Below are 10,608 nucleotides of genomic sequence, written 5' to 3'. Positions count from 1 at the left end.
GGGGAAGGCCAACTATGAGAGGCTGTGCCAGCATGCCGTACAGGTAAAAACTAAAGAGAAGAGGAGGAGGAGAACGCGGAGGGGCTAACCAAGGACAGGGATGGGACATCGGCTGAGGGAATGGGGAGCCTCGCACAGGCTGTGGGGCTGGAAGTCCTCGGCCAGTGAGGGAATGGGAGAAAATATGCACTGGGAAGTAGTAAACAGAAACTGTTGGGTCACTCTGATCTGACGTGCCCTTGTCAAGTTTCACCCGCTTTTGTAAAAGCGCGTAAGGAACTGCAATTTCTAGCAAATTTCACCTAAGCCCCAACTACAATACAATACAATACAATACAATACAAGCATTTCTCACACGGTTAGCACGTGTGCCACAACTCAACCAGCAACGCTTGGCAGGAGGTGAGTGGCAGGGGTCAGCTGGGAAGTCCCATAGGCAGCATTCACAGTCAATGCCTTGCCCAATGCTCTGCTTATCCCTGCCTCTTTCCCAACGTACAGGACCACCTTTGTCACAGCGCCAGTCTCCGCAGACAGGCAAATTACCTCCTTCCTCAGGAACTGAATCTCTTGGGCTTGTTCACTCGCCAGAGAGGGCAAGCTGCTGCGGACACACAGGTCAGAGAGCTGCCCAGCCCTTGACAAGCACTCGGAGCTCACAGATGAGCAGACACTCAGGCACTCCTTTGGGTCTCCCTTTCTTTGCAAGCTTAGGGGAGTCTCCCATCACCTCCACATTTAGCAAAAGGCAGGGAGGGAGAGGTATGAGGCCTGGGCAATGTGCAAAGCAGCGCAAATGGCGAGAGCTCATCTGCCACTATCCCACTGAGAGAGCTGCAGGTCAGGTGGGGGGCTCTTATCGTAAGCTCGTCAGGAGTGGAGCAGTCTGTGACGACAGTGCCTGCAAGGGAAAGGCTTTCCATTGCAGCACCAGTCACTGCTGGGAGCAGGAAGATGGATGCCTGTGCTCTACAGATGTCCTTGGTGGGAATGTCTTGGCTTTCACAGAATCACACAGAATCACAGAATGGCCAGGGTTGGGAGGGACCTCAAGGATCATGAATCTCCAATCAGCATGCAGGGCCACCAGCCTTCCCATTTAATGCTAGAGCAGGCTGCCCAGAGCCCCGTCCAGTCTGGCCTTGAACACATGCAGGGACAGGGCATCCACAACCTCTCTGGGCAGCCTGTTCCAGCACCTCACCACTCTAATCTTGACAGCGACAAATGACTGCCATAGTCCCAGTGTCTCCTCCCAAACAAGGGTGGAAGACCTGCGGGATGGGTCAGAGAGCACATGGCTGCAAGCCATTCATTTGCTTGGGAGCTTGTCACAGCCCTGGTCTCCAGGTACATTCAGCACCCAGCAGCTACCCCAACTTTCCCTTCTCTCACTAATGGTTACCATCATCCCCAGGCTCTTCTATGTGGAAGAGTGACCTTCCCATCCCTCTCTTTCCAAACAGCCATTCAATCATAGAATCTATTATTCTATTAATCTATTGTATTCTATGGCTTCATGTAGAATAATGGAATATTCTATTCCATCCTTTTCTATCTGTGAGTCTACGATTCTATCACCATCACACCTTGCAAAAAGTTGGTCTCCCTCCTGCATAGATGCTCCCCTGAAGTGCTGGAAGGCCGCAACGAGGTCTCCCTACAGCCACTCCTTCTCCAGGCTGAACAAGCCCAGCTCCCTCAGCCTCTCTTCATACGACAGGTGCTCCCATCCTCCAAGCACCTTCCCAGCCTCTGTGCCCACTCCACCAGCTCCGCATCTTCATTATGCACCAAGTCATAACCGTGCATGAACAGGACGAGGTGAGGGTCATACGTGGAGCAGAAAGCACTCTGACCAACTGATGGCCATGACTCTTGCTTCAGCTTCCTTATACACAACCAACCTATAAGCTAAAATCTAATGTACGCAGTATGTGACCACTGCAAAGACAGAGTTGCGGCACAGAAGTTTAGAAGAACATACAGCTGGAGCCAGAAATGTTTCGATGACAACAAATTCTCTACCTGAGTAAATTCTTGCCATGAATCTGATAAAAAAGTTAGGCAGAAGAGTCCACCCCCCATTAATGTGTTATGGCTTTACACACGTATCAGATGTCCAAACAATTAGAAATGCTTCTTGTTAAAGGCACTTACTATTTTTAATTTCCATTTCTGAATTTCCATTTCTATTCTTCCATATGGAAATTGACATTGGTACCAGTGCCTCCTGCGATTAATCAAGACTGACTTGGAGGTTTCCCCTTTGGAGTCTTGAAACTCCCTCTCTCCAGAATAGGATTATATAAAGCTTGATAAGCAGAAGCCAAGCTGCAAATAAGCCGTTCCTTCTCAGATCTTTCTGAGCTGCACCATCCCTTACCCAAATGCTCGCTTCGTTCCTCAGTGTCCCTCTGACAGTTGTTCAAGAGTAAAATCCCACGACACCGGGTGTCCCCACGCTTTCAATGTCTTTCCTAGACCTTGATATTCTCTGCCACTCCACATTCTTTGGTTTTGGGAAAAGCTTCCTCCACATAATGTAAAATAGTACTGCAGGGAATACATTCAGGGAGAGTGATAGCACAGTACCTAAGCTGGCTACCCGAACATGCATAATGAACTGAGAAGAGCATCTGGAAACCAGTCCAAACATCATATTGTCTGTTAAGTTAGCTGGCACGTATAAGAACCAGGCAGGTATCTCCATCACTGCCCTTAATTGGCTATGGGTATGTGCAGCTCTGACACTAAACATGATGAACTTAAAAAGGAAGCAATATGTTCCGAGGAATATCATAGTCCTCTATACAGTGCTCTTAAGATGAAGTAGAGATCCATAGCTGCCTGCATTCTCCACCAATAATTGTCACAGAGTTATGCCTAGATCTAAGTGTGTGACGGGGGGGCACTGGCCCGGGAAAAAGAAAAGGAGAGACAAAGGAACGAAGAAGAAAAAGAAAAGGGTACTATCAGTTTGGCATGCGATTTGGCCAGCCGCGGCATACTTTGTGTTTTCCTGTGACACTGCCACATCAGTCTGACTTTTTTTTCTGTTAACTCACATCTCTGTGCTGTGAAGCAAGATGCGCAGGGAGATTTTAAGTGTCTTAATTTTGTCTGCTAAATAGACCGTTGATTCTCGGAATCGTAGAATCATAGAATCATAGAATCCTTTGAGCTGCCAGGGACCTTTAAAGGCCATTTAGTCCCACTCCCCTTCAGTGAACAGGGATGTGCACAGCTACATCACGTTGCCCGGAGTTTAATCCAGCCCCTCTTTGATAGTCTCCAGGGATGGAGCATCAACCACATCTCTAGGCAAGCTGTTCCAGTGCCCTCACTGTAAAAGACTTTTTCTGTATATCCAACCTATATCTGCCCTCTTCAAGCTTGAAGCCATTTCCCCTTGTTCTGTCTCCAGAAGAGACCCTGCTAAAGAGTCTGTCCCCTTCTTTCACGTAACTCCCCTTGAGATACTGAAAGACCACTGTCAGATCACCTTGCAGCCTTCTCTTCTGCAGGCTGGACAGTCCCAGCTCTCTCAGACGGTCCTCATTTCTGTCGCCGTCCTCTGGACGCGCTCCAGCAGATCCACGTTTCTCCTGCATTGATTACCATAAGTCTGAACGCAGTGCTCCAGGTGAGGCCTCACCAGCACATGGTAGAGGGGCAGTTTCATAGAATCACAGAACCACAGAATGGCCTGGATTGAAAAGGACCACAGTGATCATCTCGTTTCAACCCCCTGCTATATGCAGGGTCACCAGCCAGTAGTCCAGGCTGCCCTGCCTGGCCTTGAATACTTCCAGGGATGAGGCATCCACAAACTCCTTGAGCAACCTGTTCCAGTGTGTCACCACTGTGTGAAAAACTTCCTCCTACTATCCAACCTAAGCTTCTCCTGTCTCACTTTAAAACCACTTCCCCTTGTCCTGGCCCTACTCACCCTCGTAAACAGCCATTCCACCTCCTGTTAACACACTCCCTTCAAGTACTGGAAGGCCACATTAAGGTCTCCCTGGAACCTTCTCTTTTCCAAGCTACTTCAGCCCAGTTCCCTCAATTTTTCCTCATAGGAGAGGTGCTCCAGCACCTTAGTGGCCCTTCTCAGGACTCGCTCCAAGAGCTCCACATCCTTGGCTATTGGGCTATTAATATAGAATCCGGTCTAAATAGACAGCACACCGTCTTGATCAGCACGTGGAGCTCAACTTTCCCTCTGTATGTCTTACATAATAAGAGGCCTCTGAAATCCACTGCTGAAGTTAGTTTGGATTACTTATCATTTGTCAGCCTGGTTTTCTAGCCCAGGTAATTGAGCTGTATGTTGAGGAACTCTGGAAAGAGCAGCATCTGTACAGGCATGCTGCTAATGCCACAGCTTGAAGATATGTGAAATTTAAGTCACAGATGAAAAAGGGAATGTTTAAGAATGTCCGCAATTGTGCAATGCAGTAACCTTGCAGAAAGGTGGTGGCAGGGCCAAGCTGCAGAGCAAACCCAGTCGTGTGTCTCTGAAGTTGCTAGCTTCCTTTACTGAAGTTGCTAGCTTCCTTTATTGAAGGATTTTTATCATGGTTCAGTTTATCATGGACCTTTCCTAGATCTTTTGTAAAATTCCAGGTATTGAGGAGCAGCTGATGAGACAAAAGTGTTAAAGAAACATGCAGATGTTTCACAGTTACAGATGTGGTTTAGTATGCATGATGGTGATGGGTTCAAGGTTGGACTCGATTATCTTAATGGTTTTATCTAATGGTTTAAAGGCTAGAATAAATGTTTGTACAAACTACTCAAAGGTTATTTTGTGACCCTTACTAGTACATGGATATACAGTCCATTCAATACTTTGGTTGTTCATTTCTGCGTCATTCTGAAACATCTGAGTTATGTTGTTATATAAAAAGTCACTGGAGGAAGGAAGCGGGACTGGATTTCAGGGAAATGTAGTTTTTATTCCTATTTCATTACTGTAGAGCAGCAGATATAGCTGGAAACAGCAAACAATCCCTTTGCAGTCAGGGCACAAGAGGTCTCTTGATAATTCTTGCTTTTGGCGAGGAGCCAGAGCATCCTCTGCTGCTCTTTCAGGTGCAATGCAATGCCAGCTGTTTGGCAGCAGTCAAGAAGACAGAAACCGTACAGTCTGTCTAAGCTGCTATAACCCAGACTATTGTGTAGTTCTAGTAGGGACTTTATGCAAGGGTGATGAGTGAAATTCTCTGAAAAGATTTATTTTACTTCTGCCAGTTAGTTCTTTTGCATGCATTGAGTTCAGACAGTTTCTTTCTTCTCTTTTTTAATATTCTTCATCTGAAGTCCATGTTATTTCTTAATGTTTTTACTTCAGGAAAAAAAATGTTAATGTGCTGCATTCAGCTTATGTGAATTTTCCAAAAAAAAAACTTCCTCCTCAACAACTGACATTTTCTTTCTTATCTGTTTTTCAAAAAACGTTGCTTTCAAAAGAGTTTTTTACAAGGGCTGTTGTGTAGTCGACAGTATCATGTCTATTTCACTATGTATATTTTCACATGCTGCCCGCTGCCCCACACCATCAGCTCTTCCCTCTGAGCAGCCCAGTCTGGCCCTGGGCCAGGCTCACAACATTGCTCACAACAACTGAACATCAGTGCGTGATGGGCACTGCCTGGGCTGAAACCAGGACATGGGAAGGGCGCAGTGCAGTGCTAACTCAGGTGATGGCAATACTTGTTTGCACTGTGATGCGTTGGCTAAACAGCCCTGTGAACAGAAAAAGAAACAGGCAGCCGTGCTTTCCACTTTGATAAGGGGATCTGAGAATAGATTTCGAGACTGCAGAAAAACTATCTTTTTTTTTTTTTAATTTCAATTTCATTTTCAATCAACATAAATATATTTCATGCCAGTCTTTAAATGGAATGTACTGAGTTGCAATCAGACATTCAACTCAAAGATCTGATCATGTTTCTTTACCAGAATTTTTTATGTTCCATCCTACCAGACAGAAATATCCCTCGCTTCCAAATCACACCTTATTCATGTTATTACTTGTTGGCAATACATACATTTGTGAACGTCTGTTTTCAAGGATGAAGTACAGGAAGTGCAAAATTATATCAAAAATCTCTGATGATGAACACCTTTAAAACTCATTAAGAATTGCAGCCACTTCTGTTGAACCAGACTAGTGTGTTAGTTTCATAAAAACAAGGTCAAATATCCCACTAGTTTTACGGGTTTTTTGCTCTGTGTTTTAATTAAAAATACATTAAAATGACAACGTCTTGTTAGTTGTAAACATTAACTGCATTACATATCTTACATGCCCAAGACAATTCCTCTTCACTCAGTGTGGCCCAGGCCAGCCATAAGGTTGGATGCCTATGACTTAGTGCTTTGCTCTTGTTCTGTGCAAAATCTTCCGTTACACAGACTGTCAATGTTCAGCCAGATGACTCTCACTGGCGGAGAAGAAATTCTTAAAGAAAGTGGAATAGTCTTTCCTTTGCTCTCTTCCATTCAAAATCATAGCTGCTGGGGTCACCACAGTGATGAATTCCCATGATGACAATCTAGGCTGTCTGGAGCTTCACACAGCTATGGAGTTTGGCACCAGGCCTGAACATGGACACTGAAACTAGCTATCAGCCAGTTCAGCCATATTCGTAGTACCAAAACATAGGCCTCTAGCTAAATGCATTAATTTAGAGGGATGATTTTCCTCAGCTTCCAAGAGGAGCACAAGAACTGGGGAGAAGATTACGTGGAGGCCATCTTGCACTGATGTAGTAGTTTATTGTTTTTAATCCAATGTCCTATCAATAGTTCTATTCTCACACTTTCAGCTCTGGTTCAGTTGCACTGAATTGGTGGTATACTAAGCCAGTATTATTGGCTGGTGTAAAATTGGAATCAGGTCCATCAAGGCATTTCCTGTAGAGAAAAAGTATCTAAACATCCTACAATTTACAAAGTAAATGTCTACAATAAGACCATGTCATACACTAGCAGGGTCTAAAATAATCCTCACCCTATAGTTGATAACAACAGTGCTGGTTTAATGTGCATGATATCTGCAGTGGCGTTATCACAGCAAGGCCAAGAAAGGTTTTGAATGAGCAACTGAATTTTTCCAGTTCAGATTGGTGTTGAATGATATCAAGTTCCTTGTCACCTGTTTTGTGTGTCTTACACAGGCACATCTGCTAGACCGAGTGCGTGCGGCATGACACAGTTACAATGCCACTAGGCAATGCCATTAGAACTTGCAGCAAGTTCTATCTGAAACAAATGCTCTAGCAGTTTTGTTAAAGGTTTCCAAGGACTTTCCATGTTACTGCTCTTTATGAGTGACTGTTAGGAAAAGTCATATTTCGTCTTCATTACTAAGAGAAATAATAATAACAAAAAAGGCAGAAGCTAATAAATCCTTAGGTGACAGAAACTCCTAAGTGCTATATCTCCTGAGGACTTTCAGTGGTGTCTGTTGAAGACAGTAATAAGTGGCAGTTAAATGATATGAATTAAAATTCAGCAGTACTGCTTTCCAACAAGGGAACACTGTTGGTGTGACCTGGTTGTAAAGGATTGCTATGAAGCTGTATTACTGAAAACCCTATGAAAATGAAAACACTGCTTTTTTGGGAGAGCTGAGTAACAGACACCACCTGATTTCATAATAAACTCACAGCCGGCCTAGAGAGCTTGAGTATATATTAATAATAACTCTCATCATGCAGGATTAAAAGCTGTGAAGGAAGGATCATAAACTACCATTACCACAGATTATATGAAAACACATATCTAAAGATACGCCTACCCTGTCCTCCCTACTCATGCATCTCCAGTCTTGAGTCTTTTTTGAAAACACATTTTGAAAAATAACCAGCAGTGTGCTTCTGTAGGGGACCACAATTATTTACACCTGAATTTTTCATCCTGATACTTTGAGAACTCAGTTTATCTTTTTTAAAGCCATATCAAGAAATTCTGGAAGATGATTCAAATTAAAATCAATTAAATGAAGGAAAAATACGGGGACAGTTTTAAAAGAGCAGGTTTTGTTCATCTCGTTAATTCTGTTTGGGGATCACAGCTGAAATCTTATGACACCAGGTTTCATGGAACTCTATCATTGTATCACTCACATCACACAACTCCAGATGAGAAAAAACAGAAAATAATTTTTTTTTTTTTTTCAGACTTCCTCCAGTCTTTCATTTTTTATGTAGTGGAACAGACTACTCACAGCACTATTGTAGCAGGGAACCTTAGCTCAGGAAAGGGGACAATATGGTTCAATGTGTCAGTTCCTGGAAAAGAATAGGGGAGATGGTGGAGCTGGGTGTATGCTGCATTTGTTAATCATTCTGATGAAGAAGCAAGAATCAGTCTGACACTGAGTCACATTCTGGACTGAGAAATATTTTAAATTAAATAGAAGGTATTCTAGTTTGAAAAGAAAAACAAAGCAAAAAAGAAAGAACATACACGTAATGATAAATGCAGATCAGTAGGTATAAAAACCATGCATTTTTGCCTTAAGAAATACAGCAGAACAAGACCTTTGCATCATATTGGTCCATTCTAAAATGTTTTGAAATGTTAAGAAGATTGGGTTTCTTTGGTTTTAAATGACGAAATAAATCTGTCTGATTATATGGTACACAAAGAGAGTAAGTGCTGGGTGCTGTAATTTGGTCACAACAACCCCATGCAGTGGTACACGACTGGGGCAGAGTGCCTGGAGGAAAGGACCTGGGCGTGTTAGCTGGCTGAACATGAGTCAGTAGAGTGCCCAGGCGGCCAAGAAAACCAAGATGTGCCTGGCTTGTGTCAAAAACAGTGTAGCCAGCAGGAACAGGGAAGGCATTGTCCCCTTGTATGTGGCACTGGTGAGACTGCACCTCATGGGCCCCTCCTTACAAGAAAGACATTGAGATGGTAGAGCATTCTAAGAAGAGTAACAAAGCTGGCAAAGGGAGTAGAAAACAAGTTATGAGGAGCAGCTGAGAGAATTGGGATTGTACAGTCTGGAGAAGGCTAAGGGAGACCTCATTTCTTTCTATAGCAGTGTGAAAGGAAGCTGCAGCAAAGGAGTGTTAGTCACTTTTCTCAGGTGACAAGTGGTAGGATGTGGGGGAAGTGTTTGAAATTGTACCAGGGGCAGTTTAGATTGGACATTAGGAAGAACCTTATGCAGAGAATGAAGCATTAGAACAAGATTCCCATGTAAGTGGTGAAGATCCCATCCCTGAAGGTACTTAATAGACTTGTGGCTCACATGAACGCAGCACTAAGGGACTCGATGGAACTCAATAGTTCAGTCTTTTCTAGGCTAGGTGATTCTCTGATTCTACAGTTGAGAAAATGGAAAATGAACAGCAGTCAACACGATTCAAGTAAATGAAAGACCACAGAGCACACATTTGAGTTGGGAAATTTAAAAAAACTGTGATGTCTGCTACTTTGAATGCAGTTACATATATTTCAGAGCTAATTGTTGAAAGGCTGTTTTGTTCTATGGCGCAGTTATATAGTCATTATTCATAAATGATACTGTATACAGTTACAAACTGGGCAGCATGATGGCCCATCTGGTTTCCACATCAGCTTGCAGAGCCACACTACTACTGTAGGCTCAGACTGTATCTTATTCTAAAATGTAAAAGCTCTCTTGCATCATGGGTGTATTGAATAGCATAGATCACTAAGTACAGCATGGCAGTACTTTAAAATGTGGAAAAGAAGCCATCTTCACTATTAAAATGCAATTGTATAAAGATACTGTAATGTTACAGTAATATTTTTGCTTGGACTTGGGAAAAAAAGAGATTGTCATTTCAACTTGTAGACTATATCCTACTGTAAAGTTTTATTTTATTTGGTGTCAATGCTGCAGGACATATATCTAGCACAATCAAAGAGATATTAAGATGAAATACAAGCTAATGTCTCTAAATGACAGGCCTGGAGGAATTCTGATATGTACCAGCAGTGTGGTACATATATAGAAGCCAAGAAATGATGCAGTATCTTCTTTCCCAGGACCAGAAAATAAACTTCAGAGCAGAATAATCATGTAGTGAATTACTCAGATCACACAAGGTTTACTACCAGTTGCTAACATGAACTACTAACATTTCAATTTTTCTTCATTTCAGATGGAATATTTTTAGTTGTAGGGAATGGTACTGAGGGATTTTAACATTATGTAGTCTGTCTGCACTAGTGAAGCACCAGATTTTCCTATGCAACTGAATAATTTATGTTGTTTTTTAAACATAAAAGTAGTACACATCATGAGTTTTGAAAACGCCTGGCTAAACGTATTGGCTTTGCAAATGATAATATTTGGCCAAGATATCCCAGTTTCACTTAGGTACACTGACACAACTGATTGTCCTGAAAGCCTCAGAGCCACCATATGCAGGCATGGCACAAACAGCCAAAGCAAGGTGGCAAATCATTTTGCAGCACTAATTACAACAAAAAAGACAGAATCCCAGTACAGTCCTTGTTGTTCATAATCAGCTTTTCACAGATATCCAAAGATGAAATATACTTTCTGAGCACATACATTTTCAAGACTAGGTCCCAATTTTTTTAATGCTGACC

This window comes from Tympanuchus pallidicinctus, unplaced genomic scaffold, assembly GCF_026119805.1.
Source record: "Tympanuchus pallidicinctus isolate F22 unplaced genomic scaffold, pur_lepc_1.0 scaffold4, whole genome shotgun sequence".
In the NCBI taxonomy this organism is placed as follows: Eukaryota; Metazoa; Chordata; class Aves; order Galliformes; family Phasianidae; genus Tympanuchus; species Tympanuchus pallidicinctus.
Note: the sequence above shows the minus strand (reverse complement) of the source record.